The sequence below is a fragment of the Sturnira hondurensis genome, unplaced genomic scaffold, assembly GCF_014824575.4.
Source record: "Sturnira hondurensis isolate 20B ecotype Veracruz unplaced genomic scaffold, ASM1482457v3 Scaffold0000648, whole genome shotgun sequence".
In the NCBI taxonomy this organism is placed as follows: domain Eukaryota; kingdom Metazoa; phylum Chordata; class Mammalia; order Chiroptera; family Phyllostomidae; genus Sturnira; species Sturnira hondurensis.
Genome location: NW_028073279.1, coordinates 12,081,190 through 12,109,166, shown reverse-complemented (window position 1 = coordinate 12,109,166; position 27,977 = coordinate 12,081,190). Strand labels below are relative to the sequence as shown.

The 27,977-nt window shown below is 43.7% G+C and overlaps 1 pseudogene; it reads right to left on the bottom strand.

Moving 5' to 3' along the window:
- Positions 1-23: 23 nt before the first annotated feature.
- On the bottom strand, positions 24-27,977 carry LOC118985485 (40S ribosomal protein SA-like; annotated as a pseudogene).

The window sequence follows — 27,977 nt, the reverse complement described above, 5'->3', positions numbered from 1 at the left end:
TCCACTCTGAAATGCCCCCTCGGTCACAGCCCTTTCAGTGGGCTATCCTTCCTTTCAATCTCTTCAGGGTCGCTGTAGAAGTAGAGATCAGGCATGACCTCCCATGGGTGTTCAGGGGCGATGGTACCACACATGCGCAGAACTTCGCAGGCCAGCATCCACTGACATCAGACCCGCTGAGTGAGCCCCTTTGTTGCTGCCGGGATGACAATGTCCACACAGCGCAGAGGGCGGTCGGTGATACACAGGGAGTGGTAGGCAGGCTAACGTAACACGCGTCTGTGGGAGGCTGGCGGTCAGCCCTGGGACCAGTAACCCCCAGAAGCTGTGGCTCCCGGGAGGCTGCCTGGATCCGGTTAGTGCAGGTTCCCGAGGGGAAGCGTCAGCCCTGGGAGTGGCTGCAGGGGCAGCAGCGATCTCCAGCGCAGCTTGCTGGCGGGTGTTCCTGGACGGTAGGACACTGACAGGAGCGGGTTTGCAGTGCTAACAATGGCTCAAGCCACCAGCCGGAGCTTCTCCCGTGTCCGCTGCAGAGTCATGCTGTGCACGCCAGCACCCTTCCTGCTGTAGACGTGCCGTTGCACGTGGAAGTCAAGGCTGCTGCCTCCGAAGTGGGTTCCTGCTGCAAGGAATTTGAGGACATTCTCCTCCTTCATTTGCAGGACACCCACGGCTGAAGAATTTATGAAAGTTTCCCTTTAAGTTATGACATGAACTCAGAGCAATGCCATATGGACCCTCTCGGGGTAAACATGGAAAGGCTGTGTTATCTTTGGTTGGGAAGTCTGAAATTTCTCCCTGCTCCCCATCATCAGGAATAGGATATTGAGAGCAAAATGGATCCGCAAGGAAAATGTCACTTTCTGTTATAATAGCAAGTTCTGATTCTAAATCAAAGTTTCAATCTCACTCTCAACTTAAAAAAATCTGCTTGCTCCAATGTCCCAATTTGCAACTCTCATCATTGCACAAAACCTGTCGTGAGGAGCGGGAGCTGTGTGTCTGGTGCACGTCTGGGTCTGTTCTCTCTCTCCTGGCTTTCCAGAACTGGGGTGGGAGGGAGGGAAAGAGAAAGAGAGAGGAGCATCCTGTCTTTGCTGCTGTTGCTGCTGCTGCTGCTGCTGCTGCTGCTGCTGCTGCTGCTGCTGCTACTGCTGCTTTAGGTTCCCCTCAGCTAACACTGCCTATTTCCCACTGGAGGCTCCGGTAGGTTGGGTGTATGGATTACTGCAAAGCACCCTGAGGACCGTGCAGCTCCCTGACATTAGTGTGAGTGGCACACTCTAGCTGATGCCTTGCCATTCTCCACTCCCAGCTTTTGGAGTTACCATGCTACCATTTTCTGCTAGGGTGACTTCAAGGATCTTTAGATACAGTTACCTTCCAAAACATTCTCTTGGCCAATGGAAAACTCAGCATCCCTTCCCTGCTAAACGGTGGGGTCAGGCTGCTCCCCTGCTGCTTTTCCCCCTTGCCCAGCTGCTGCAAACGGCTTCTCTGGGCTCCCACTTAGGCTGCTCAGGCAGGAAGTGGCCACAGCTTTCTGGGTTCACACGTGCCCTCCCACCTCCAGGGAAGGAAATGTATGTCAAGTTCCCAAGAACTTGATCACCCTACTCTGCTTGAGGGGCAGCACCTCCATGGGCCTGGGAGTCTCTATAACTCAACCAGCATCTAGTGGCGAGTGACAAGCCAGGATCGCCACCTGATAGCTAGTCCCAATCTCTTGAAATAGTTTACTTAGAACTGCTCTCACTTGGCCTGAGAGGTGTGTAACTTCTAGAGAACGGGAGAGATGTCGCAAGAGTCCCCAGTCAAGCAACATCTCATTAGTATGATGTCCCTATTTAAGCAAACTGAGTTTGAGTTTCTTGATGCAGGTTGATTGGGGTGGTGCAATGTTGCAAGACTGGTCTACCGTTTGCTGCCGTCTGCAGTTATGTATCTAGCATCTCCTCTTTAGAATGTGACACTTCTGTCACCTTTGCAGCTATACTCTGGGGCCCAGGACGAGAAAAGTCCCATTTAGTATCCTATAACACAAATCTAAATGTATATCCATACAATATTTTAGCAAATTTGGATTGTATTATTTTATCACTTGCTTTTTCTTACTTAAAAATGTGTAGTAAAATTTCCCAGTCTACTAAATGTGCTTGGAAATGCTATTTCTAATACCTATGTGTGAGAGAGAGAAATAATTTCTCAAAGCACCAGTAATATCATGGCTGCCTCAAAAATGGTGCATCACTGTGTTTTAGGGGGAGAAAAAGGGAAAGCTCATATTTAAAAGATACAGAAGCACCCTGGGTGGTGTGGCTCAATAGATTGCATGCCGACCTATGAACCAAAAGGTCACCAGTTTGATTCCCAATCAGGGCCCATGCCTGGGTTCCAGGCCAGGTCCTCAGTGGGGGGGCATGCAAAAGGCAGCTGATCTGTGTATCTCTCATAGAAACATCTCTCAATGTTCCTCTCCCTGTCTTTCTCCTTCTCTTTCCCTCTCTGTAAAAATAAATAAATAAAATCTAATAGATTAATAGGTGGATAGATAACCAAAAAAGAACACTAAATGTTCTGTAAACTGGAAGGAGGACAAACAGACTTGATCTATGCAATCCTGTGAAATTCATGGGTGGGTACGTATCATTATTATTACTATTATTATGTTTTACTTTTTTAACAAGGAAGCTGAGGCTTAGAAATATTGAGAGATTTGTCTATAATCAACTGGCCCATCCATGGCAAAACCAGCTGTCAAAACTGAGATTCCTGGAACCTAAGAGGAAACTGAATGTGAGAATGAAAGGAAGAAATGAAGGAAAGCAAGGTCACAATGAAGGACAAGGGGGTGTCCTTGAGTGACAGAGTGGAAGGGGAAGGAAAACCCTCCGCTGTGTTTCCAATTCGGCCGCTTTTGTTCTGAGAGAGGCCTGGGAAGCTGACCGCCAACTTCCCTCATCTGACAAGTGAAGTGTAATAAATGCATGCTTTTCTTTTTTGTACAAATGTGAAGTTGTTTCCAAAATTAGCCCTGTCCAACTGTTAAAAGCCCCAAGTTCCCAAACTCTCTCAACAGGAAACAGCCATGGACATCCAGATGTTTCTCTTCACAGTGTTTGTCTGTGTAGTGTTTACATTTATCTTTTTCTTGTTGAATTGTGACTTCATGAAATGCTTTATTATGGTGATTGATCATTTGCACGAAAGTACTGAGAAGGGGAACTGAGGGATGCATGGGCACAGGGTGACACATGGCCCCTTAGCCAATGATCCATCTTGGAAAACTATTTCTGAGAGCTACACTTCCTGCAAATGCTCAGAGTAAAGAAATTCACCGAATACACGACTCAGTTGAGACTGTCTCTTTTCTGTATGCAGAGAACTAGCACAAGAAAGAAATTTCAGTGAACCCACCCTTGGGAGGTTTAGAAGGAAAATAATCTGTCTGCAAATCATGGAACCTACCAAGGCTGTGAATAACAAAAGAACGCCTTTTTGCAGGAAGAGAGCTGAACAGAAGCCTGGGATGGTAGATAATAAATATAGGCTACCACCTTGGATATCATTAGTTATTTCTTACTTACATCAGGAGCTGGGCTATAAGAGGGGAAGTATTTCGTGTATATACTTCAGTTAATGCTCATAACAGTCTTAAGGAGGAGGTTCTGTTTGTAGATAAGGAAACTGAACCCCAAGAGAGGTTAAACAACCTAAAAGTCTGTATACCTAGTAAGCAGCTAAGCTCGGAATTCAACCTAGGTCTACCTCAGTCCAAAGAGATTATGCATCTAATGAACCACTTTATTCTGAATGTAATGCTGCATAATTGTGTTCTAAAATTTTTTTAAGGTTTTTACAAAGGTGATGAACCCACTTGTTGATTCTCCAAGGAGGAGATGAAGTTTTGCCCCAGTTTTTAACAAAGCCAGGACTGCCTTTCTCTCTCCTTGTCACTCTTTGATGAGCATCATTCTCCATCCTCTACAGCAGCTGTTCTCTTAGGCAATGGGACCAAGTTTGATCACATTGGTTTGGCTTCCTTTGGGTCTGCCATTGTTTCACTTTCTTTGAACTCCAAAGAAAGATGTAAAAGGTAAACTGCACATACCTGAAAGGTCACAGTGATTAGAAATGAGAGAAAAAAACAAGAACAAATGAAGGATTGAGTTCTGGAAGCCTTCTCCTGCCAGGTAACAGGTGATCAAAGAGATAACTTATCAGACTGATACCACATTTGATGAATTAGTCTTTCTTCTTCCCCTTTAATTATGATCTTAGCCCAAACTCCATGCTGTTCATCCTACTAGTAAAGGGAAGGAAGGAAGAAAAAAGTGAAGATGAATATAACCAACTTTATGTGGATCTGCTATGTCTCATTAGCGATTTTATGGTTTTGGTGAAGAGTAATACTTAGAACAGAAAAGACATTTTCTCTTTCTATTTTTTTAACTGAATGCTTAATTGGTTTGTCCCCTTTGGCCTAGCTAGAGAAACGCCTATATCCAACATGCACACACTGTATGTAAGAATGGGCGTAAACAAAAGTCAAACATCTGTTCACCAGACCTGCCCCTCAGTCTTCTTAAGCACCAGGGAAGCATCTCAAGTTAGTCTTCAGTTGGACTTTGCAGGAATGCTGGGTTCACTGTAGCGTTTTTGCCTCTCACCTTTCCTGGGAGTTTATAGGAGGCTTTGAAGTTCCTTGGAACAAACAGGGTCTCTGTGTTTCACTCATTGCTGAGCCAACCCTGGGGCCTTGGTTCCATCAGCTCCTTATTAAGTGTTTAGTAATTCCAGTTTCCACCTTTTGGTCTTGCTCGCTTTGCAAACATCTGGAGAGAATTAGCTCCCAGGCCTCTGTAACATACCCATTTTGTGGTTCTAGGGAGAGTTGTGTGTTAGGGGATGTTGTTGCCCTTAACGAGGTTTCTTTATGGTTCTTAACTATAAAAGGCACCCTCGTTAATATTAATAGACAAAGAGAAAGCGAGGCCACTCGCCCCTATTTAACTGTTGCCAACTTCACTGTTAGTGAGATTTTCATGCTGAAAAGGAAAGAATAAATAGCATAAAAATGGGAATGAAGTACAAGATTAAAAATATATACACCTACACACACACACACACATATATAAACAATAATTACAGCAACAATAATGTCCAGGCACTTAAAATCAGTATAAGTCTATACCTCCACGATTCATATAAGTGCTAGCTACATGTGGCTTTTGAGCCCTAGTACACATTAGGATTTACTGTTTGTGTAAAATACACACTAGATTTGGAAGACTTAGTATAAGAAATGTAAAATATTTCAGTAATAACTTCATATAGATTGTAGGTTGAAATGATTATAATCCAGAGATACAAGCTTAGAAGTAATGTTACCTGTTTCTTTTTACCTTTTTCATGTGATTATTAGAAATTTTTTAATTGTATAAGTGACTTGCCATTGTGGTTAGTATCAGGTTTCTGTAGGACAACAGTGCACTGAAGGACCAGACAAGTTATTTAACAGAAAATGACTAAGACTTGCAAGAATCCCATCACTGGGAACCCATGTAACATCGAAGTGAACAGTAGAGTAATACAAAGAAGTATTATGAAAATGTCATCCCGATTTTCAACAAACAGGAAGAGGTAACTGTCAGAAAGTACTGATTGGTAAGTTTTTTCCTCAGAACAAAACTCTACATTCAGTTATTAAATCCAAAATATACAAGCAAATTAGAAAACAAGTCGATGGTTGCAGAAATTGGCCAAGTCTACTAAAAATGAGGCAAACCAATTACAATCAAGATGGTGGCATGCATGAATGTGGCTTGTCTCCTTGTACAACCACATAAAAATTACAACGAAAATATACAACCACCATCAGAACTCAACAATCAACAGAAATTGAGCTGAGTAGAAGTGTGACAACTACAGAAAGAAAGAAACCACATTCATCCAGACTGGTAGGAGGGGCACAGATGTGGAATAGGCTGGTCCCACATCCACATGTGGTGGATAAAAATTCGGGAGGGTTATCTCAGGACCAAGGAGTCCATCCCCACACGAGACCCCCTGTCCAGGGTACCAGTGCCAGGAAGATAAGCCCCCATATCTTCTGGCTGAGAAAACCAGTGAGGACTGAGTTGGTGGAAGAAACTTCTGGGGTCCCAAGCAGTTCCCCTTAAAGAATCTACACATGGACTTATTCAGACTCACTCTGAGCTCCAGCACCAGAGTAGCAGCTTGAAAGGCAACAGTGACATACAGGGATAAACTGAAGTGTCTGGAATCAAGGCAGGGAGACAACTTTCTACCAGACAGAAAGGTGGGAGAAGGCCATTGCCCTTTTCTGAATCCTCTCCCCACAGAGTCACAGAGCCAGCAGGCTGGTGCCATATCTGAGACTCCATCAACTTGGCCAACACTGTTTGCCCTGCCCTGGAGATCCCCTGAGACTCCATCACACCCAAACTGCTTTTCTTCTTCTTTTTTTAAAATATATTTTATTGATTGTCCTATTACAGTTGTCCCATTGTCACCCTTTTATTCTCCTCTGCCCTGTACTCCCCCTCCCACCCACATTCCCTGCCTTTAGTTTATGTCCATGGGTCATACATGTAAGTTTTTTGGCTTCTATACTTCCCATACTATTCTTAGCCTCCCTCTGTCTATTTTCTACCTACCATTTATGCTACTTATTTTCTGTAACTTTCCCCCTTCTCTCCCCTCCCACTCTGCTGCTGATTACCCTCCATGTGATCTCCATTTCTGCAATTCTGTTCTTGTTCTAGTTGTTTGCTTAGTTTGTTTTTGTTTTTGTTTTAGCTGTGGTTGTTAATAACTGTGAATTTGTTGTCATTTTACTGTTCATATTTTTTTATCTTCTTTTTCTTAGATAAGTCCCTTTAACATTTCATATAATAAGGGCTTGGTGATGAGGAACTCCTTTAACTTGACCTTTTCTTGGAAGCCCTTCATCTTCCCATCCATTCTAAATGATACTTTTGCTGCATGGAGTAACCTTGGATGTAGGTCCTTGCCTTTCATGACTTGAATACTTCTTTTCAGCCCCTTCTTGCCTGTAAGGTTTATTTTGAGAAATCTGCTGATAGTCTGATGGGAACTCCTGTGTAGGTAACTGTCTTCTTCTTCTTCTTTTTTTTTTTTTTGCTGCTTTTAAGATTATCTCCTTATCTTTCATCTTGGGTAATGTAGTTATGATGTGCCTTGGTGTGTTCCTCCTTGGGTCCAACTTCTTTGGGACTCTCTGAGCTTCCTGGATTTCCTGGAAGTCTATTTCCTTTGCCAGATCAGGGAAGTTCTCTTTCATTATTTGTTCAAATAAGTTCTCAATTTCTTGCTCTTCCTCTTCTCCTTCTGGCACCCTATAATTTGGATTTTGGAATGTTTAAAGATGTCCTGGAGGTTTCTAAGCCTCTCCTCATTGTTTTGAATTCTCGTTTCTTCATTCTGTTCTGGTTGAATGTTTCTTTCTTCCTTTTGCTCCAAATCATTGATTTGAGTCCTGGTTTCCTTCCAACCACTGTTGGTTCCCTGTACATTTTCCTTTATTTTACTTAGGATAGCCTTCATTTTTTCATCTAATTTGTGACCATATTCAATCAATTCTGTGAGCATCCTGATTACCAGTGTTTTGAACTGTGCATCTGATAGGTTGGCTATCTCGTTGACACTTAGTTACATTATTTCTGGACCTTTGTTCTGTTCTCTCATTTGGGCCATTTTTTTTTTTAGTCTTAGCACAGCTGTTACGTAGTAAGGAGCGGAGCCTTTGGTGTTCACCAGGGTGGGCAACCCATGTCGCTGCATTGTGAGACTATGTGAGGGAGAGGTCCGAGAGGGAACAATGCTACTGGCTCCACTCTCTGCCAGTTTTCAGTCACTTCCCCCGCCACCCACAAGCAAATTGGGCCCTTCTGGTGCTGATTCCCAGGTGGGTGGGTTTGTGTACATTCTAGGACCCTGTGGGTCTCTCCAATGAATTCACTCTCCTGTGAGGCTGGGAGTTTCTTCCACTGCCACCTCAACTCCCACATGTGTTTTCAGTCAGAGGCTTTGAAGCTTTATTTCCCTACACTGGAACACTGGGTTGTGCGGTCTGTCTCACTCCCCAGTTGTTCCTCCAGGTTTATTTGCATGTGAATATGGGACCACCTGGTCTACCAACCACTGCCTTGCGGTGAGTCCTCTCTGCCCAGCTGCCCATCTCTGCTCCTCCTATCAGTCTGGATGAATGCATCTTTTTTAACTCCTCAGTTGTTGGACTTGCATACAGTTCAAGTTTCTGGCTGTTCTGACTGTTTTTTGTTTTTAAATTTGTTGTTGTCCTTCTTTTGGTTGTGCAAGGAGGCACACTGTGTCTACCTATGCCTCCATCTTGGCCAGAAGTCCCCCAAGTTGCTTTTCCATATGAATGGCTGGTCTTGGCTCATACTTCACAACTTCCCAAATCCCATCAAATGAGTAACAGTCAGCCTCAGTAAGCTGCCAATATCCCATACTTCTTGCTAAGTGGCCCCAGCCCAGCACTATCAGCAGGCAACCTAGATTAATAGCTTGGCTTCACCTGGGAATCTCCAAACCCAGCACAAAGTAGCAGTCATCTCAGACTGCTTTGTAACTCAGGCAGGGTGGCCCCAGACAAAACACAGGTGGCGGCTGACCTTGGCCTGAACTACCTGGGAAAACCCAAGGTCAGCACACCCAGTGGACAGCTACAGACCATGATGGAGCACCACCACCCAGCCCCGGCACAGCTGATCCCCGACAGAGGGTAGAGGTTGATGGTCAGTGGTCACAGCCAGTCCGTGCAGCTGACTGGCCTGGTTAAATTCCTCCCATTGATCTGCCAACAGCATCACCTCTCAACTACAAGAGGAGGGTGTATTGAGCACACATGATGAGTGCACATTGAGTACCCAGCTTAGGTGATAGGGGAGGTTGTGCTACTGGACCATGCAGGATACATACTATGTTAGGCCATTCTACCAAGTCAGGGAGTCATAGCAGCTCTACCTAATACATAGAAACAAATACAAGGAGGCTCTCAAAATGAGGACACAAAGAAACATGGCCCAAATAAAAGAACAGATCAAAACTCCAGATAAAGAATAAAACAAAAGGGAGATAAGCAATCTTATCATGTGCAGAGTTCAGAACACTGGTTGTAAGGATGCTCAAGGAACTCAGTGAGGACCTCAGCAGCATAAAAAAATTCAGTCAGAAAGAAAAGATACACTAATTGAAATAAAAAGCAGTTTACAAGAAACAACAGTAGAATGGATGAAGCCAAGAACCAAATCAATGATTTGGAATATAAGGAAGTAAAAAACAACCAATCAAACATAAAGAAGAAAAAAGAATTTAAAAATGAGGATAGTTTAAACAGTCTCTGGGACAACTTTAAGAGGTCCAATATTTGCCTCATAGCGGTGTCAGAAGGAGAAGAGAAAGAGCAAGAAATTGAAAATCTATTCAAAATAATAGTAAAAGAAAACTTCCCTAATTGGTGAAGGAAATAGACATACAAGTCCAGAAAGCACAGAGAAACCCAAACAAGATGGATACAAAGAGACCCACTCCAGGACATACCGTAATTATAATGTCAAAGGCTAGTGATAGACAATCTTAAAGGCAGCAAGCAGCAAGAGAGCCCTGGCTGTTGTGGCTCAGTGGATTGAGTGCTGGCCTGTGAATCAATCAGGACACATGTCTAGGTTGCAGGCCAAGTCCCCAGTAGGGGGAGCTTGAGAGGCAGCCACACACTGATGTTTCTCTTCCTCTCTTTTCCCTCCCTCCCTCTGCTCTCAAAACAAACAAACAAATAAATAAATAAAATATTTTTAAAAATCAGCAAGAGAAAAGAAGGTAGTTACCTAAAAGGGAGTTTCCATAAGACTGTCAGGTGATTCCTGAAAAGAAATTTTGCAGGCTAGAAGGGAGTGCAAAGAAATACTCAAAGTCATGAAAAGTAAGGACCTACTGCCAAGATTGTTCTACCAGCAAAGTTATCATTTAGAACTGAAGGGCAGATGAAAAGCTTCCCAGACAAGAAAAAAACTTAAAGAGTTCATCATCACCAAACCATCATTATATGAAATGTTAAAGGGAATTATTTAAGAAAAAGAAAAAGATCAAAACTATGAACAATAAAATGGCAATAGATCAACAGTTGAAACTTAGAAACAAATTAATCAAACAAGAAGAACAGAGACAGAATCATGGATACAGAGAATGTTTTGATTGTTGCCAGATGGAAGGGGCATGTGGGGGAATGGGTGAAGAGGTGAAAAGATTAAGAAGTACAAACAGGTAGTTACATAACAACCAAGGGGATGTAAAATGAAGTATAAGGAATAGAGTATCCAAAGAACTTACATGCATGACCCATAGACATGAACTATGGTGTGGGGATGGCCTGAGGGAGTAGGGGGTCCTAGGTGGAGGGAGGCTAAGAGGAAAAATTGTAATAGCGAAATCAATAAAATGATTTTTTTTTAAAAACACACTACATGACGTCAAATTCACTACCATTTTTGATTATGTAGTAGTGACAAGTATTGTATTGGATAATAGTAACCAGGTAACACTATGACCAGTTGAATATTTTTATTGAGCCTTAAATATCTATCTTTGGAAAAGCCTATACTTTAGGTCACAAAACTAAAATATTCATTAAATTAATATGCTGAATACCAAAATCAGTACTCAAAAACTAATGCATCATGATGAAAACATGATGTATAAACACCATAATGTAAAGTGCTGAGTTCACAAAATGAATTAAGTACAGCAATAAGGTGACTCAGCTTGAAAATGATGCCAATGGAAAGAATTAATTTTTTAAGTCCAACACAAACTAACGGTGTAACATGCCTATGGAAAAATACCATAAGGAAGTAGCGGTCTCCTTTATTGTACTGAACTAGCTAAATACGGAATATTTTGTTCTGTTCTGGATAACCACCGTGGGGAGGGGGCCTCAATGGATGGAAAATGCAGGCCCGACAAAGAGGAGCTCTCAGACGGACACGATAGCTGTGCTCAATGCTGTCAGCTGGAGAGTGTGTGAACATTCTGCTTTGCTACAAAAAAACAAGCAGATCCAAGAAAAATCTGTGGAGGTTACAGAAGAAGTAGGAACAGATCATTACGAAGAAGAATTTTGGAATAATCTTTGAGTTCTGCATGGGAAAGGCTGCCTGGTTGATAATAAATGGACTCCCTACCCTTAAGGGTATTCTGTAGAGGCCAGACAGACATTCACCAGGAATATCACAGAAGATACTTCTGCATTAGAAGGGAGGTTAAACTAAGTGAGATCTTTAAATTCCTAACTCTTAAGGCTAGAAATCCCATTATCATTATAGGGACACTTAAGATATATTAGGGGTATCTAACCTTTTAGTGTCTCTGGGCCACACTGGAAGAAGAAGAGTTTCGGTGGACCACACATTAGATACATTGTGACACATAAGCACAAAAATCTCATGATGTTTTGAATAAATTTATGATTTCGTGTTGGGCTGCACTCAGAGCCATCGTGGGACACATGTGGTCCACAGGCCACAGGTTGGACACCCCTGCTCTTCAGGCTTCTGCTTTGATGAAATCAACCTATTATCTGGAAGTTTCTGCAAATGATGAAGCACCAGAAACTAGACTATCAAGAAAACTAGCACACAACTGGCTCTGTGTGTGTGTTTGGGGTTGGGAAAGGAACAAAGCCCTGGTTTGTAGTGTTTGCCAATTTCTGTGGTGTAAATACTCCTCCTACAGCAAAATTTAAGCTACCCATAGTTCCACAACCAGCTCACAACTTTTCTGAAAATTTAGCATAATTCTCACAAGCCACTCTGAGCTGGCTCCAGGATGCCAGTTAGCAGTCAGAATGTGGTATCAATAAACAGAAGCAATCGACCAATCAATCAAGCTTTTGTTTTTGTTTTTTAATGTTCGTTGTGGGCTACACACCCTCAAAGGTGTTAATATGTGACATCGTCTTGTCCTTCAAAACACTTTAGGCCAGTTTATAGGGGAAGGGAAGGAGTTGGGGGGATAAAGATCAACACACAGAAAAAACAGAAAGTATGTTAGGACATGGACAAGTGCTGACCATGTAAGTCTGTGCTAATGGAGCTTAGAAAATATTGAATGGACAAAAATCTAATGTTTATGGAGAGTTAAAATGTTTCATGTGCTGTGCACAGAGCCACAGTTTCTTATATTTTAAGAAATATTATCATAACCTTGTAAGGTAGTTATTGTGCCATTGTATGCAGCAAAATTTAAGGTGGACCAGAAACCAAAATTGCTCAAAATATCAAGACTCAAATTACCAAAACTCGTACCTGAGGCCACACCACTGGTAGGAGGACAAGTCCACCTGAATCTACATATGCATCAAACACATTCCACCATTTCTTCCTTTGCACAGTCAGGGAAGGAGCAGGTAAGATTGAAGCTTAGCTGGAAGGACAGAGAGAATTTAAACACCTCCTTCAAATGTAGAGGTCTGCAATGCCAAAGAATAGTCCCACCTGACTTCGAGGCAACTCTGCTGTAGCTGATGTGGGGAACAGCTTCTCCGTGGAGGTTTCCCCCTAAGTCAGGGCTGACTCCAAGGACAAAGCAGAGTCAACCACGAGGAGGGCTACCTAAGCCCCGCCCACTGAGCTGAACCACTTTTCCGTGAACTTAGATGTGGGTTTGAGTTTTTGTTCAAAAATTCCAGCAATGTCAGTTAGAAAAGTAAATAACTTCTGAGCCTTCGTTTCTCTTGATGTAAAATGACAGGAAATACTAATTCACACTTTGTTGAAATTAAATGTGTTAATTTTTTAAAAACCGCAGAGCACAATGCCACGCACTGTGGTTAGCAAGGTACATGGCTGTCATGCTTGTGTCCCCGGCTGGGCTGAGCTGTCATGTGCATCTTTGTGTCCACAGCAGCTAACTCTGAGCCTGCCCAAATACACAAATAAATAAAGAAACCGTGTTTAGTCACAGTGCTGATTCATAACCATTACTCTGAGCCCAGAAATTCTTCCTACATTAAATAAAAGAAATACCTACGCGGATTTGAAACCCCACTCCAGTGTTCAGAAGTCAATGTACGCTCTTCTCGGGCTGGTCATTCCCTGAAGGCGGGGGAGTGCCAGCTCTTCCACAAGGCTTCCTGCTGGCCCACTCTCCGCCAGCTGAAAGCTGCCTCCGTTTATTTACTTCAGCAAGGTGTCATCTTTCTGCCAAGGTGGTCTTTCAATTCTAGTGAGCTGTTTGTCCCATCCCATTAACAAGTGACAGTGTTGGGGTTGCCGCGAAGGATCCGAGGCAGAATGTCTTGCTGGACACTAGAGTTTAGGTATTAGGGCAGCTCAGGTTTAGTTCAGTCAAGGAGACCAGTGGCAAAGGTCTCATCGGAAGGCCCTCTGATTTTTATAAGGGACCTCATGACCATTGATGCAGCAACAAGGACTGACCAGTAATTGACCGAATGGGAGCTGAAGGAATTGCAGCCTGAGGCTTGTCACGACTTCGGGTGATTTGAAGAGAACAGAAAAGTGGTCAGCCGTGTACAAAGCTCCACAGGATTAAGCAAAAGCGCCCAACCATATTAATTCGCCCTTTGGGATAATTCAAGGCCCCGCACCCAGTGCAGTTTACCAGGGTGTGCCCAAAGGTGCTCCCTGTGTGCGTGCTACAGCAACCAGCCAGGAAACCCACCTACGTATATGCTATGGAAGCTCGCTCTGATTTTAGCAGACAGCATGAGCTGTCGTCTGGTTTTCATTAAATTCCATAAGCAAGAGAGCAATTCATACCCCAAAATGTTACAGACTCGCTATTTACATAGTGAGACTCTGACGAGAAACTGTTTTGTCCTTTTCTGTTATACTCTATTTTGCAAAACTTTTTAATGAGCATGGAGTACTTTTATTATTTTTTAAAGAATGGTTGCCTGTCACAAACAGAAGAATAGGCACAATAACCTTTATTGCTAGAGGCTTTGGGAACAATTTTCTTACTGCTTTGTTGGTCAGAAAGTCATCTTATTGGAACATTTCCCCCCACTTGCTCTGAATTTGAGTGAGTTTTGTTCTGAGACTGCCAAATGGAGAATAGGATATACATCTTATAATTAGAGGGATAAGTAATTCATTGAATTCCCTAGCACCTACTGTAGTTAAAGTTCTAGGTCAAGTGCTCAGAAAATAATGGCCTTTCAAAAGCTGGGCTTTCTCAGCATGGAATGACAAGATACTCGTAGGACAGCTCTTTGTCCAATCATTAATGGAGCATCAGTGTGCACCTGGCTCTGTGCTGGGCTCTGAAGATACAACAGTCATTTGTGTCTTCACTCTTTTTTTTAAAGATTTTATTTATTTATCTTTAGAGGGGAAGGGAAGGAGAGAAGGAGAGAAGTGTCAATGTATGGTTGCTTCTTGTGAGTGCCCTGCTGGGAACTGGCCTGCAACCCAGGCATGTGCCCTGACTGGGAATCAAACCACAGTCGTGTGGTTCGCAGGCCCGTGCTCAATCTGCTGAGCTACACCAGCCAGGGCTGTGTCTTCACTCTTATTAGGACAGTAGATAGGAAAACAATGACACGGTCCCTGGGGGTGAGTTATACACAGGGGTGTGGGTGAGCAGTAAGGACAGGTTTCACAGAGGCCAAGACATTTCAATAGTCTTCATGTTAGAGCGAGCTTTTGCTCAGCAGACCAGACCTGGTTGGGTGGTAACGGGCTAGGTAGAGGTAAGGAGAATCTGGCAGAAGGAAAGGATGTATTAGGGTATGGAAGCATGATCAAGACCCCAGGACCTAACTCAGATAATGTTCTCAAAGACAACCATTCTTGTCCCAAATAAGATGCTAATGAGCCACTGTGAGCCCCAACTCCATCGAACACTTACTTGTTAGCATGGCCATGTACCCAGCACAAGTATGATGGATGATACAGAAACATGATATTACCATCCAAAAGTTCTTGGTGACCAGAGAGTTATCTTGTTGTGATGCTTCCTGTCCTTCTGATAAAATTGCAGAGTAACATCTAAACCCTGAGGTTGCCCACTCAAGAATAAAAAGTTCGATCATCATAATAAGTACTTAAGTTTTGTGTAACCCACTGGAGATTCAAAGATGGCTTTTCCTGGGAGAAATTAAAATCTGGGTACTGTCCTGCTACCCACACAGGCAGCAGAGGGCAGAGGGTAACTGGAGCTCTGCCAGTACTTGCTGGTGGCTTCAGTGGTCCTCCAGTCCAAGGAAGAGATATCATTATAAGGCAGTTTTCCTCTTTACTGAGCTCTTGCGAAGCATATTAAAGAGAATCCCAAATGTACAGCAAAACATCTGAAAATTACCTTTCCCTCTTTCTCTCTAGTCATATATGTCACACATTTATGGCTCTCCCCTCCTAATTTCTTCCTTTCGTCTCCCTGCATTCCTCCAAACTCTCTTAAACCCAACCCCAAAAGCACTTAGCTTTTCTCCCCCAGCTCCCTTCCCCTTTCTGGACTGATCCCTCCGGTGGCTGGTAGCTCCTTCTCCCTTTCTACAGTAAATCAGCTTCTCCTTTTCTGGTGCACTACTCCAATCAGCACCGCGGTACTTTTATACGTGTGGCAGAAGTTTAATAGGCAGAGTGGGGGATGCTTTGCAGAGGCTCAAATACCCAGGAGAAAGATTGGTTTTCCTGTCATCTGAACAGCAAGCATTTTTCTCCCCTGCTGGTAACATTTCTCTCTGGTGGCTTCCGTATTTTAGGCCTTATTCACCCTAAAAACATAAGGTTTCTCATGCTAGAGAAGCTTGATGTAAAATGATCTTCATAAACGTATTTTCCTGGAACTTATTTCTTTCTCTTTTACACACAGCAAGTTTGAGTCTAATTTCTTTACTTCAGCCAAGGTGGTTAACTGCAAGATACTACTCATTGAAGACCTGTCTTCCCCACATGCCTCAAGGGCAGGGACCCATCCATCAGCATTGCCTGGGAGAAGGGGATGCATTTCTTATTGTTTTTAGTACTTTTTTGAACTGAATTGAACATGGGCATGAATTTCTCAAAGGATCTGTTAGTCCCTGAACCACATGGGAACCAAGTGTCACTGAAGTCACGAAACCTGGAGGGTATAAAATTGCACCTGCCTCGGCCCCACGTGAATGGGTGACCAGCAACCTTTCCCCTCCAAAGGATTTTCTCCAATGCCCACCAAGGATCTCTGAGTACAGAAAAAGCCACGTAGTTTTTCTGGTCTTTGAGGGATGTGGCTGGATGCAAAGTTTTCAGACCCAACTCCTCACTTCTCTGAGCTCATGCTGGCATTTGAAGAGTTAATCTGCTGCCACCTAGTGGCTCTCGGTCAAGCGGTGATCCCCGGACTCACAGGACAGGGATGAGTGAGGGTGATGGGGTGGGGTTGCCTGGTGAAGGGGCAAGGTTCCGAGTAGCTTTGTCTTTTCACCCTAGAGTACTCGTTAGAGGGGTTGGCTTTTTCAAGCATATTCTCTCTCTCTCTCTCTCTCTCTCTCTCTCTGTCACACACACACACACACACACACACACACACACACATGCATGCACACTACTGGGTCGTTTCCTGTAGACCTGAGGCAAGGCAGTAGTACAGGCTAGGATTTCTTGCAAGTTTTCCGCTGTGGGATGCCACAACAGCTGTGACCCTGGCTTGATTTTGATGTAGACTTCAAGGGCGCCGTCCCCAGCGGGGGGAACATTTTTACCTCAGGAGCCTATTCACATTGGTAGCCTTGGCAGGGAAAGTTCCAGAAGCTTTGATTACACAAATACCTCTGCTAGGTACAGGCCCCATCTTGGCAACCTGGGGAGAGAGAATGTGCACGTGGGCTGATTAAACCAAATGACCCGTTTCCTTTGCTGGGGCTGGGGGCTGGGGGTCTTCAGCTTAGAAATGATTTTTCTCCTTGGCTGTGTTGCCTGGAAACTTAGAGGGTTTAATTAGGACTGGGGAGGTTTTTGGCTTCTGCAGCTGCCTCTGCTCTCCCTGAGGGTTACTGTATTACTGTGTGTGTGTGTGTGTGTGTGTGTGTGTGTGTGTGTGTCCCCTGCAGTGTGGGCCAAAGCTGTCTGGAGAAGTGAATTGTGGACCGTGGCAGATGTGACTCTTTTCATTTCAATTGATTTCAGTTAATAACTTTTAACCTTCTGAACCACAGAGAGGCTGCGTGTGGTTTATGTATCACGTACTGGAGCCTGAACAACAGGGTGGAAGTGGTAGCTATTACCTTATTGCCTACATCCATCCAGGGCCAATCTTTGGAAAATTTTCCGAATGTTCCCAAGTAAGTTCAAGAAGGGCCGCCCTGGGTCCCTGTCTGCCTGTCTGGTTCTGGACGTTCCGAGGGAGAAGCAAGACAAAGCCCGGCCTACCCCAGTGCGCTCAGCCTCCTTTGTTGAGAAAAACACCAAGCAAACAAACTTAAATACAATGGTTTAAAATTTTTCATTCACCCTGATATCCTTTATTAACCCTGATGTTACCAGGTAGTTATCTTTCCCTTTAAAAGGGTTGAGGTAGAAGAGTTTTCTTTCCATTTTCCTTTGCTATGCGCACATGTTTGCATTTATTTATTTTTCAACTGTAAGCATAATACATAAATATGTCCCAGTTGTAAAAGAATTAAAGACAGAGGTGTAACCCCTCTTGCCCAAAGACAGACTTTCCAGCTAGGTCGAGGCACATCTTGTCCCTGACCCTCTGCTCCCCCGCCCCCCTTTTCTTTCCTCCCTCCTTCAGAGGAAGATTCAGAGACTTGGCCCTTCCCTTCACAGAGTGCACCGAAACGAGCCATCACATACCGTGTGTATTAGTTCCCTACGGCTGCTACACAGATTGGTTGGATTGGACTATAAGGATGTATTTATTGTCTCACTGTCTGGAGACTAGAAGCTCAGATCAGGGTGTCAGCAGGGTTGGCTCCTTCTGAGGGCTCCCTGTCCCCTAGCTTCTCATGGTTTGTTGACAGTCTTTGGTCTTCTCTGCATGTAGATGCATCGCCCTGATCTCCACCTGGAGTTGCCCATTGCAGGCTTCACATGCAGCTTCATTGATTCAGTAGGCTAGGTCAGTCAGCAGTCTCTCACAGCACTTCTGCTGTTTCCACCTTTTCCACCTCTGTTTTTGTGTTCCTGGGTTTCGGGACGGAAGGGGACTAAATCTATGTGTGTGTCCAGTTGGCCAGCTTTAACTCCAGAGCCATTTTTGTCTTTTAACGACCATGTTCTGGAGACGTTTTCAAACCCCAAAGGAGGGATCTTATTCCTGGGCCCTCTGGAAGTTCGAGGTGAGATTAGGGAGGAAAATAAGACTTCAGTGTGCTTTCTGTAATCTACAAACACGTACACACATTCCCACATACACACTCCACTCAATTGTCCCCTCTGGATAATCTACAGCCTGAGCTGAATATTTGGATAATTCACCGGCACCAGATTCTTATTTTGTTCTGCATGTAATTTCCTTACATTCCCCAATTCTTTCTCCCCCTCTCCAACTTCTTTTTGACAGTAGAAACAGCCAAACCATTCTTTCTAAAAATGCAAACCCAATATTTATGCCATCCCCCTACTTCGAAACATTCAACATCTTTTCTTTGCCTTTGAATAAAGTCCAAAACGCTACTCTCAGCCTATGAGCCCCCTCCAGCCTGGACCCTGACTATCTATCTGTCCGTTCTCAGACGAGTCTCCCCTACCTTGCTTAGCTTTGGCTTCCTGGGCCATTTCTCGGTTCCATTGGGCCTTTGGACATGCTCTTTCCTCAGACTGGAAAGCTCAGCCTCCCAGGGGCACTTTCGCTGACTACCCTTTGGCCCTGTCCCACACCCACTAGGTTGAATCCTGCACATCACACGCCCATCACATCCTGTACTTTTTGCTTTGATAACATTTAGCTACACGTCTGGTCTAGACTTGGGAAGCAACATGAATACATGATCTTTTTGCTTCTTGTTCACATTATAACCCTGGCACCTAGCACCAGGCCTGGGGCATAGCTGGTAGTCAGTGAATTGTACTTTTCACCTTAGGTGTTTCCAATCTTCACTCCTACCCTCACTCCAGGGTGCTCTCCATTCTAAATCTCCATTGATCTAATAGGGAACACTATTAGCTACAGGTTGGAAGTGTTCAGCCTAAAAAGATACTCATAGATCCCTTTCTGGAAAGCAGGGCTCGGTGGCTCTTTCTCTCTCCCTTGTGGAAAACAGCCCTAGATGTCCTCAGGATCCCAGAGCAGGTGACCAGGTGTCTCTCAGCTTATTCTGCTGGCTCTACAAGCAGAAGATCCCCACGATCATACAGAGAAATGGAAAGCCTTCATTTTTGTTTTGCAGAGGCAACTGGGGAAGTTGGTTACAGTAATAAAGTTAGCAGGTCATATGAGGATTCTCATAAAATAAACTGAACAGAGGTCCCCATTACAGAATTACAGTAAGACATGTAAAGGTTGCCCTGGATTTTTTTCTCATTGCATTTATTGCATGAGAAAAACACTTAGCCCACTGTATGCAGTAATTGAAAGTTTGAAACTGAAACTATTTGTTTCCTCATCTGTAAAACACAGAGGTTGAACTAAGTGCCCTTGAACGTGGCTCTAAAGTGCTATGATCTTGTTCTATGATTCTTTATAAGAGTTGTTCACAAGAACTTCTGGGTTTCTGAAAATACATTGCTCTTGGGGAAATCAAATTTTTACTGCAGGATTTTTAAAAAATATAAACACCTTTATGAACCTGGCAATGACTTTGGTGAAGAATAGTGTGGATTTGCAATCTGCCAACAATGGTACCATTCTAAAAAGTTCAGTAGTCAGCATTTTAGGACTCAGCCCGGAACAATATGAGGGCTGAAACCTTCAGTGGCAGCTTTGGAGTTGTGAGCCTTTGCACTGGGGCAAAAATGAAATAACACCTGCCTAAATGCAAAGGGCTATGTATCCTAGACTCTTAAATAAACAAACAAACAAGCAAACTTAGTAATACTTCACATTATTATTTAGTAAATATTTCTTTCCCTCCACGCCCCATCATGGGCCTTCGCGTTCCTCCCCCATTGATGAGTTTGGCCATGCAACCTGCTTTGGCCAACAAAATGTCTGTGAGCATGACATGGATCTTAATGAGCATTCTCAGGTTAGGTTTAACCTCGTGCACTGGTGGCCGGCCACGAGATTCCCGAGTAGCACTGTCCCTTTCTCCTAGACTCCAAAATAAACAAGTGGGAAGCAAATGTAAAGTGAACGTACACACCCTCCCAGCTGAGTTCAGTCTAACTCAGTCAGATCACAGGTAATCTGCAGACCTTTGTGCATGAAAATAAATGCTTGTTTTAAGCCACTGAGTTTTGAGGTAGCTGTTACACAGCATTATTATAAAAAAGCTGACTAGTGCAGGATGCCATGTGAGTTGTCATGAGCTATTATAAGATGATTAAATTTGTGCCTTTCCTTGAATCTCCCTTCTAGATATTTACTAGAAATGACATGTTATGCAGTTTACTCGACCTCTCTGAGACGCAATTTCCTCATCTGCAAGTGGAGATAATCATGGTTCCAAGCTCATAGTACTGTTTTGGGAAGCAAATGAGATAATATATATCAAGCAACCTAGACAGTGCCTGATACGTAGTGAGGATGCAAGAAATGTTTACTATTCTTAAGAATAGTAACAACGGTCATTTCTGTAAAATGAAACATGGTCCCATTAACTTACACTAGAAAAATGAATATATTTTTTCTACAAAACTGGATGTAAAAACGTATTTGGAAATGTTTGGTGAGGAAGGAAGAAGGTAAACATCCTACCCCATGAACGATCAGTTCCATATCATTGAAAGTTCCTTGTGTATGGGAGGTACATTTTCCACCAAGCAAGCATACCTGTGTGTATGTGTTACTGTGTGTTCTGAGTTACTTTGCAACTATTTCCCAAACCCGAACTCTTTTTACAATCAGTTCACATTTCCATGTCCCAGGTCTAGGATCTGAAGTGTGATCTCAGGCATTTCAATACTCTGGGCCTGAGTCGGAACTGTCAGTGCCCAGCATTATTCCGTAACATCCGTGGCTAACAGTTTAGTGAGGTTGGACTTTGCCTTCATGTATTTAACATGCATTTATTAAGTACTAGATGTTGCAGTAGGTACTGGATGTAGAAAGGTAACACGTGGTCTTATATCATGGTAGTCATAGTTAACTATTGATGGGAAGTATGTTTCACTCTGGTGTCAACCTTGATAGATTTAGAGGGACTGCCCAGAGCACTGGTTAAAAACAGTTTTGGTAAAAAAGAAGACAATTTTCCCTTTGCAACAGTTCAGATGGACCTGGAGAACATTATGCTAAGTGAAATAAGCCAGTCAGAGAAAGATAAATACCGTATGATTTCACTCATATGTGGAATCTAATGAACCAACTGAACCAACAAGCAAAATAGAGACAGACTCATGGAAAAATAAATAAATAAATAAAATAAAAACAATTCTAGAAGCATTTGATCTTAGTGGGGAACAGAGCCATGGGTATGGAAAGAAGAAATAGTTTTGAGGGTTTGCTAATCCAGGTTTAGCTGGGGACAGACGCATACACAACAAACCGTAATTTAATGTGCTAAGTGCTATTTGTGAGATAAGAATGAAGTAGCATCGAACACAGAGCAAGGAGTAATTAATTTTGCCAAGAGGGGATGGAGTAAGGAAAGGCTTAATTGAAGAGGGGAAATTGTAGCTGGGCCTTGACGGATGACCGGGATTTTAGTAGGTGATGAAGTGGGAAAAGAAGATTTCAGGCCAAGAACACATCATGAGCAAATGCACAGAGGTGCCTAAGTATGTGGGGGTGTAGAGGTAACAGCGAGGAGTCCCATTTGATTAGAACACGGGGTGTGGGGATGGCGCTGGTGGGAACGAGTTGTAATGGCGGGTGGGAACCAGACTGTACCACTTTATCCTGTCAGCCGTAGGACTCACTGAAGGCTTTTAAGCTGGTGCAAACTATGGCTGAATATGTGCTTTAAAAAATTACTCAAGAATAACTAGGATGGAGATAGAGAAAAAGAGAAAGAGGCAGGGCAGCCGAGAGGAGGTTATTTCAACCTTGCAGACAAGGGGCAGTGGGCCCCTAAACTGGGGAGCTGTCGGGGTGGGGGCAGGGAGAGAGGCTACAGCATCAGCACACAGCACGGGGTGTTCTCTGCTTAAAAATGACCTGCCATGAGGACTTCAATCAATAAAAAGCGAATTCAATAGTCTAATTTTTTCATTGCTCACACTCTAACATGACTTTTTGGATACATGTGTATACCACTAAACTACACATATAAATAAATGGGACCTCCAAGAGCAATCTAAGATTTTTCAGTTTAAACTCATGACAATTGTAAAAGGGAGGTGCTGTCATTCCCACTTTACAGAGGAGAACACTGAGGTCCAGTGATCTAAAGAGCCCAAGATTGGAGGCATCAGACTAGACATCTTCCTGGTGTCAGACGGCCTTCGAACCCAGGGCTGCTGGCCTCCAGCATCCATGCTCTTACTCACTGCTCTATGTCACGTAAACAATCAAGTCCCTGATGCCATTGTTCATCTCTACCACACGTTAAACCTCTTACACACCCCTTTTTCTCAGTTACATATATCTTGGCCATGGAAATAAGCCAATGAGTATCAGAGAAGTGTTAAAAGCAAGAGCAAAGTACCAAGAAATGTAAAGATACATAATAGTGACTGAGTCCAACCTCTGCAATGATCCAAATAACTTGGACTTGAAGTCTAAAAAAAAAGCTATCGGTTTATTCCTGAGTATTTGAGACATCTGAATCTCTAACTCTGCTGGAACAAACACATTTATCCATCTACTGGCAGTGTACCTAGCAGTGTGCTGGGGAAACAAATCATCCATGACTCAGCCCTGTGTAAAAACAACAGGGGAAAGAGCCCAGGACTATGAGTCAGGAGACAGAGCTTGGAGCCCCAGCTCTGCCCTTAACCTGACCTTTGGCCTTGGACAAGTCACTTCCCTTGGGAGGGCCCCTGTTTCACCATCGCAAAGAGCCCTGATGATCTCCAAGGTCCTTATCATTCCTACAATGTCCTGTGGCTGCCTTGCTGTATTCACGTGAAGGAAAAATAAAAGAGCAGTTAGCATTCGCATAAAGGTGTGGTAATAAAACACATTCCATTGCCACGACTGTTTTAGCGGTCACTTGGCCACTTCTGAAACCTCCCAAATGCACAGGCGGAGTGTTTATCATTCCTGCTCCCACAGAGCCTGACACTTCACTAAGAGGATTGTCGTTACATTTTTTTAAATTGCTGCATTTGATCAATTTGGATATCTCTTTTTCTTTTTCTTGCTTCATTGTTCTGGCTTGAATGTTTAGTACTATGTTGATTAGAAGTGGCAAAAATAGGCCTTCTGTCTCATTATTGAGGTTAGAGGAAAAACTTTGTCTCTTACCATTGCATGTCATATTAGCTGTGGAGTGCTTTTTTTAATTTAAAAAAAAAAGTAGACCACTTTTAAAGCCCTTTTGCAATCACAACCCCATTGAGCAGAAGGTAGAGAGATTTTTCATAAGCCCCCTACCTCCACACATGCATAGCCCCCCTCATTATCAATGTCCTCCACCAGAGTGATATATTTGTTATAACTGATGAACCTACATTATCATTATCATTATATCATTATCATTCAGAGTCCATAGTTTCCATTAGCGTTCACTCTTGGTGTTGTGCGTTCTGTGGGTTTGGACAAGTTCATAACGATGTGTCTCCACCATATAGTATCACACAGAGTAGTTGCACTGGCCTAAAAGTGGTCTCTGCTTCACCTATTCATCTTTCCCTCTAGTCTGGCAACTACTGATACTTTTACTGTCAAAAAATAAGAACTGCTGCATTTGAAAACTTGCAGGATATTAAAAACCATAGAGCACCTGAGGCACTCTTAACAGTTACTCAATGCTGTATCCCTCCCTCCTTTTTATCTTACCTAGAGAATCCCCAGTGGTGATTTTTAAACACGGTAAGGTACTTAATCAAGGCCTCCAGTGCTTGGGTAGTGCACAGCTGACTCAGAGGCAAACTATTTTGAACAATGGCTGGATATGCTCCCCGTTTTCTAGTGCTAACAATTGCAAATACATGTTTGCATCCCATTTCTCCCAGGGGGAGCTATGGGGTGAATGGAAACACAAACTTGCTTTTGCCGCTTCAACAGCACCATCAGTTTTCTTGTAAGGATCACTTTGGCTTCTAGAGGAGCAAGCGCTGAGCCTAGCCACCGTGCAATCCTGGCTGCCTTCCAGCCCCCACCATCGAGAGACAAGTCTCCCTAGAGCACGGGCTCCAAGCAGTGATTAGACATGATTGCATTCCTGGAGTGCCGGGGCCACGTGCTCTGCCCTCCAAAATAAATGTTTCTCTTATGGCTTCACACTATGCATGGTTCTTTACGTTAACACAGGGGCTGACAGATTGGTTGAGAACCTGCAAATATTTCTGAGGTCATAAGAGATGACTGTGCTAGTTCTAATTCCAAAGCTGATCTTTTTTTTTTTGCAGATTATGATGGATGACTCAACACGGTGGTCAGCGCCTCCTGTATATTTTAGGTGGAATGCTTTCTTTTGACACATACTTTACAGAGACATATGTGTATCCTATTTTAATTAATGGAAGAAATGATTCATTCACAAGTGAAAGGTTTAATTAAAGAAAGGGTCAGTGGGGGTCAGCCTTGAATTGTAAAATACCACTGATGTTTATTATACTCTGCACCATCCCTGCATGCTGTTTGAAGTGGTGCATGGCCTTGGAAAGAAATAAAGTGAAGTTTAATTCATTCATTCATTCAGCTGATATTAATTGAGCCCCTGCTGCGTTGTAGGCACCATGCTAGGCTCTGGAGACACAGTGATGAATAGACAGACATGATTTTTGCCCTAATGGCAGCTACGATGCAGCTAAGGAGATAGGAATAAGGGAGGAACAAACACACAGAACACCATTACTACAGATTACAACATATATGTGGGCTGTTCTCCTATGGTCCTTTGGAATTGCCTTTAAAGATCTTAATACCCATCTTAATAGAATCATATTTATTTAACTTAGGAATATGTATCTGACACCAGGCAGACCCAAGTCTGGTAGATACGTTATCTCATTTCTAGAAGCAGCAGTTTTACGTATTGACTCAGGCAAATTTTGTTTGCCATGGCAGCTCCTTCCTCTGTACCTGGTGCTTTAGACTTAAACAAACCTGGATTCAAATCCTGGCTTCTCCTATAAATCACCTCTGGCCTATGGTATTCGCACTTGGCTTTTCTGACCTCCGTTTCCTCATTTACAAGGGAATAGTAATAATGGTAACACAAGACATTGGTCCATTGTGAAAAAAAACATGAATAACACCTAGTACAGAGCATTAATATTAATTAATCAGCAAAAATATTTGTAATTCATGCCCTGGCTGGTGTAGCTCAGTGGATTGAGCACGGGCCTGTGAACCACACGATGGCGGTTCGATTCCCAGTCAGGGCACATGCCTGGGTTGCAGGCCAGTTCCCAGCAGGCGACTCACGAAAGGCAACCATACACTGATATTTCTCTCCTTCTCTGCTTCCCTTTCTCTCTAAAGATAAATAAATAAAAATCTTTAAAAAATATTTGTAATTCATGTTCTTATTATATTATTCATAGTTGGCACCATCATTTCCTCTCTTCTGAGACATTCTTTATGAAACTTTTGCTCGGGGTGTTTGTGTTATTGCCTTGTCCCCTCGTGTGATGATAGAGGTCACAACTTTGAGGCCCAGGACTCGACCGGATACATGGTGTGTGCCCAGTGAAAAACTACCAAATGAATGCATGAGATTCTATCTCTTGTTGGAACTGGGTGGAGATAGTAAACAAAGCAATCAAAGACTTATCATAGCAAACAGAGCACAGGTGCCCTGACCTCTGCCAACCCTTCCAATCTCAGCCGCCACTACCTTCCCCCTATACTCAGCTTAAGGCACCAGCCTCACCTGGAATGTCCTTCCCGCGGAGCAGTGCCTGGAATGCTATTCTGTGCACTGTTTCAGGCCTTGGGTCTCTGCTCAGATACCTTCTCACAGGGGTATCTGAGAGACCTATTCATTCCCACCTATTCATTTTCTACCTCCTTGCACCACTTCCCACCTATTCATTTTCTACCTCCTTACCCTGTTTACATTTCTTTAAAGTATTATCACTGTCGGAAATTACGTGACATAGCTCGAGCTGGTGTGACTGGATCCATTGATTGGGTCATCGTCGGATAAACCAAAGGGTTGCAGGTTTGATTCCGGTCAGGGAGCATGCCTAGGTTGCACGTGTGGTCCCCGGTGTTCGGGGCACGTGTGAGAGGCAGTAGATCAATGTTTCCCTCTTGCATTGATGTTTCTCTTCCTCTCGCTCCCTCCCTTCACCTCTCTTTCAAATCAGGGAGCATGCCCTCGGGTGAGGTTAAAAAAAATTACATGGTATTTTTCTGAGTTTATGAATCTATTGTCTATCTCCCTCCACTTACCCCACGTGAGCTCCCGAGGGCAGGAGCCTGGTCTGCATCTGCCCAGCCCTGAGTCACGGGGCCACTGAATGCATCACACAGATGAAGTACTCTTTTTTTCACATTCCTAAGAAAATACGGGTATGAAAGCTATCCAAATAGTGCCTATAGTATGGTAGCCTCCAAAATATAAGAAGTCTCCCCACCCCCAAATTTTTGCTTGCAGGGCTGAATTTAACTTTTCGCCGCGGAATGGCAGGCAGAAGGAAAAGAAATTATCCCATTCATATGGATAATGAAAACACAGCCAATAGAAGGCCCCCGAAAGCCCAAATTTTAATAAAATCCATGCACACTTCACTTTCTCACCATGATTCTGGCCCTTTTGGTAACTCACTTCCTTTGTGTTAAAAAGTAGCTTGTCACTCCTGTTCTCAAAGGCAGCAAACATGGATTTTCCTCAGTTTTCACATGACCTGGCTCAAAACCCCAGGAAACTTGGATGTTTCATTTGGCGTCTCTCACTGACTGAGAACTGAAAAGTTGTAAACGAGAGACGTGGCTCCCTGGGCCCAGGACGTGTTAGCGCTGAAGAAGAAAGGTGAGAATCATGGATACCACCATACCTACCGTCCAGGAACCGATGACCGCGCTCAGCCCCCACTGGATTACTAGGAAGGAGCGGATGTGAGAGAGGTTTCCTCCCACTCCTGAGAATGTGAGCGACAGAGGCTGGGTGTGCCGGGTGCACGCCGCTGCGTGGCGCGGGGCTCCGCTGTGGTCGTTTGGAGCATTTTGTCCCGGAAGGCTCTCCAAAGAGCCAAACAATACCGGCTGTTCCTGGCAAGGCGAGGCCCGGCTTACTCAGAGTCGTGTTTTCAGAGAGGTGCTTTGGGGTAACAGAACTGGCTCCAGTTCTGCCATGACCACATCAGCCCTGGTTTCCGCTGTACAAAAACAAAACTCTACAACATGTTACCATACCAAATTGTGTGTGGCTTTTGTTTTATAAACAACTTTTTTTTTGGTCCGTGGGAACTATAATGAAGACCAACACCATATCCAGTTGTTTTCCAGAGAGCCAACTCAACAGGGGAGAATCTCAGCATGAGGTCCTATCCTTCTTAGCAGCTATTGCTAAAATGTGACTCCACACTGTCCAGGACACAGCGGGGGGTTCTCAGCACCTCATCTTGAGACCAGGAGCTTCTTTCTGCTTCTGAACGAGGTTTCAAAAGCACTAACGGAGCAGCCGGGGGAGAGAGCCAGTGAAGGGAGAGTTCCAGGGGAGGGTCTCGGTTCTGCCCGGGAAGGATGGGACTTCGAGGGCCCGGTGCAGCTTCGGCGCACAGGGCCCACAGGCGATGGGAAGACCTCAT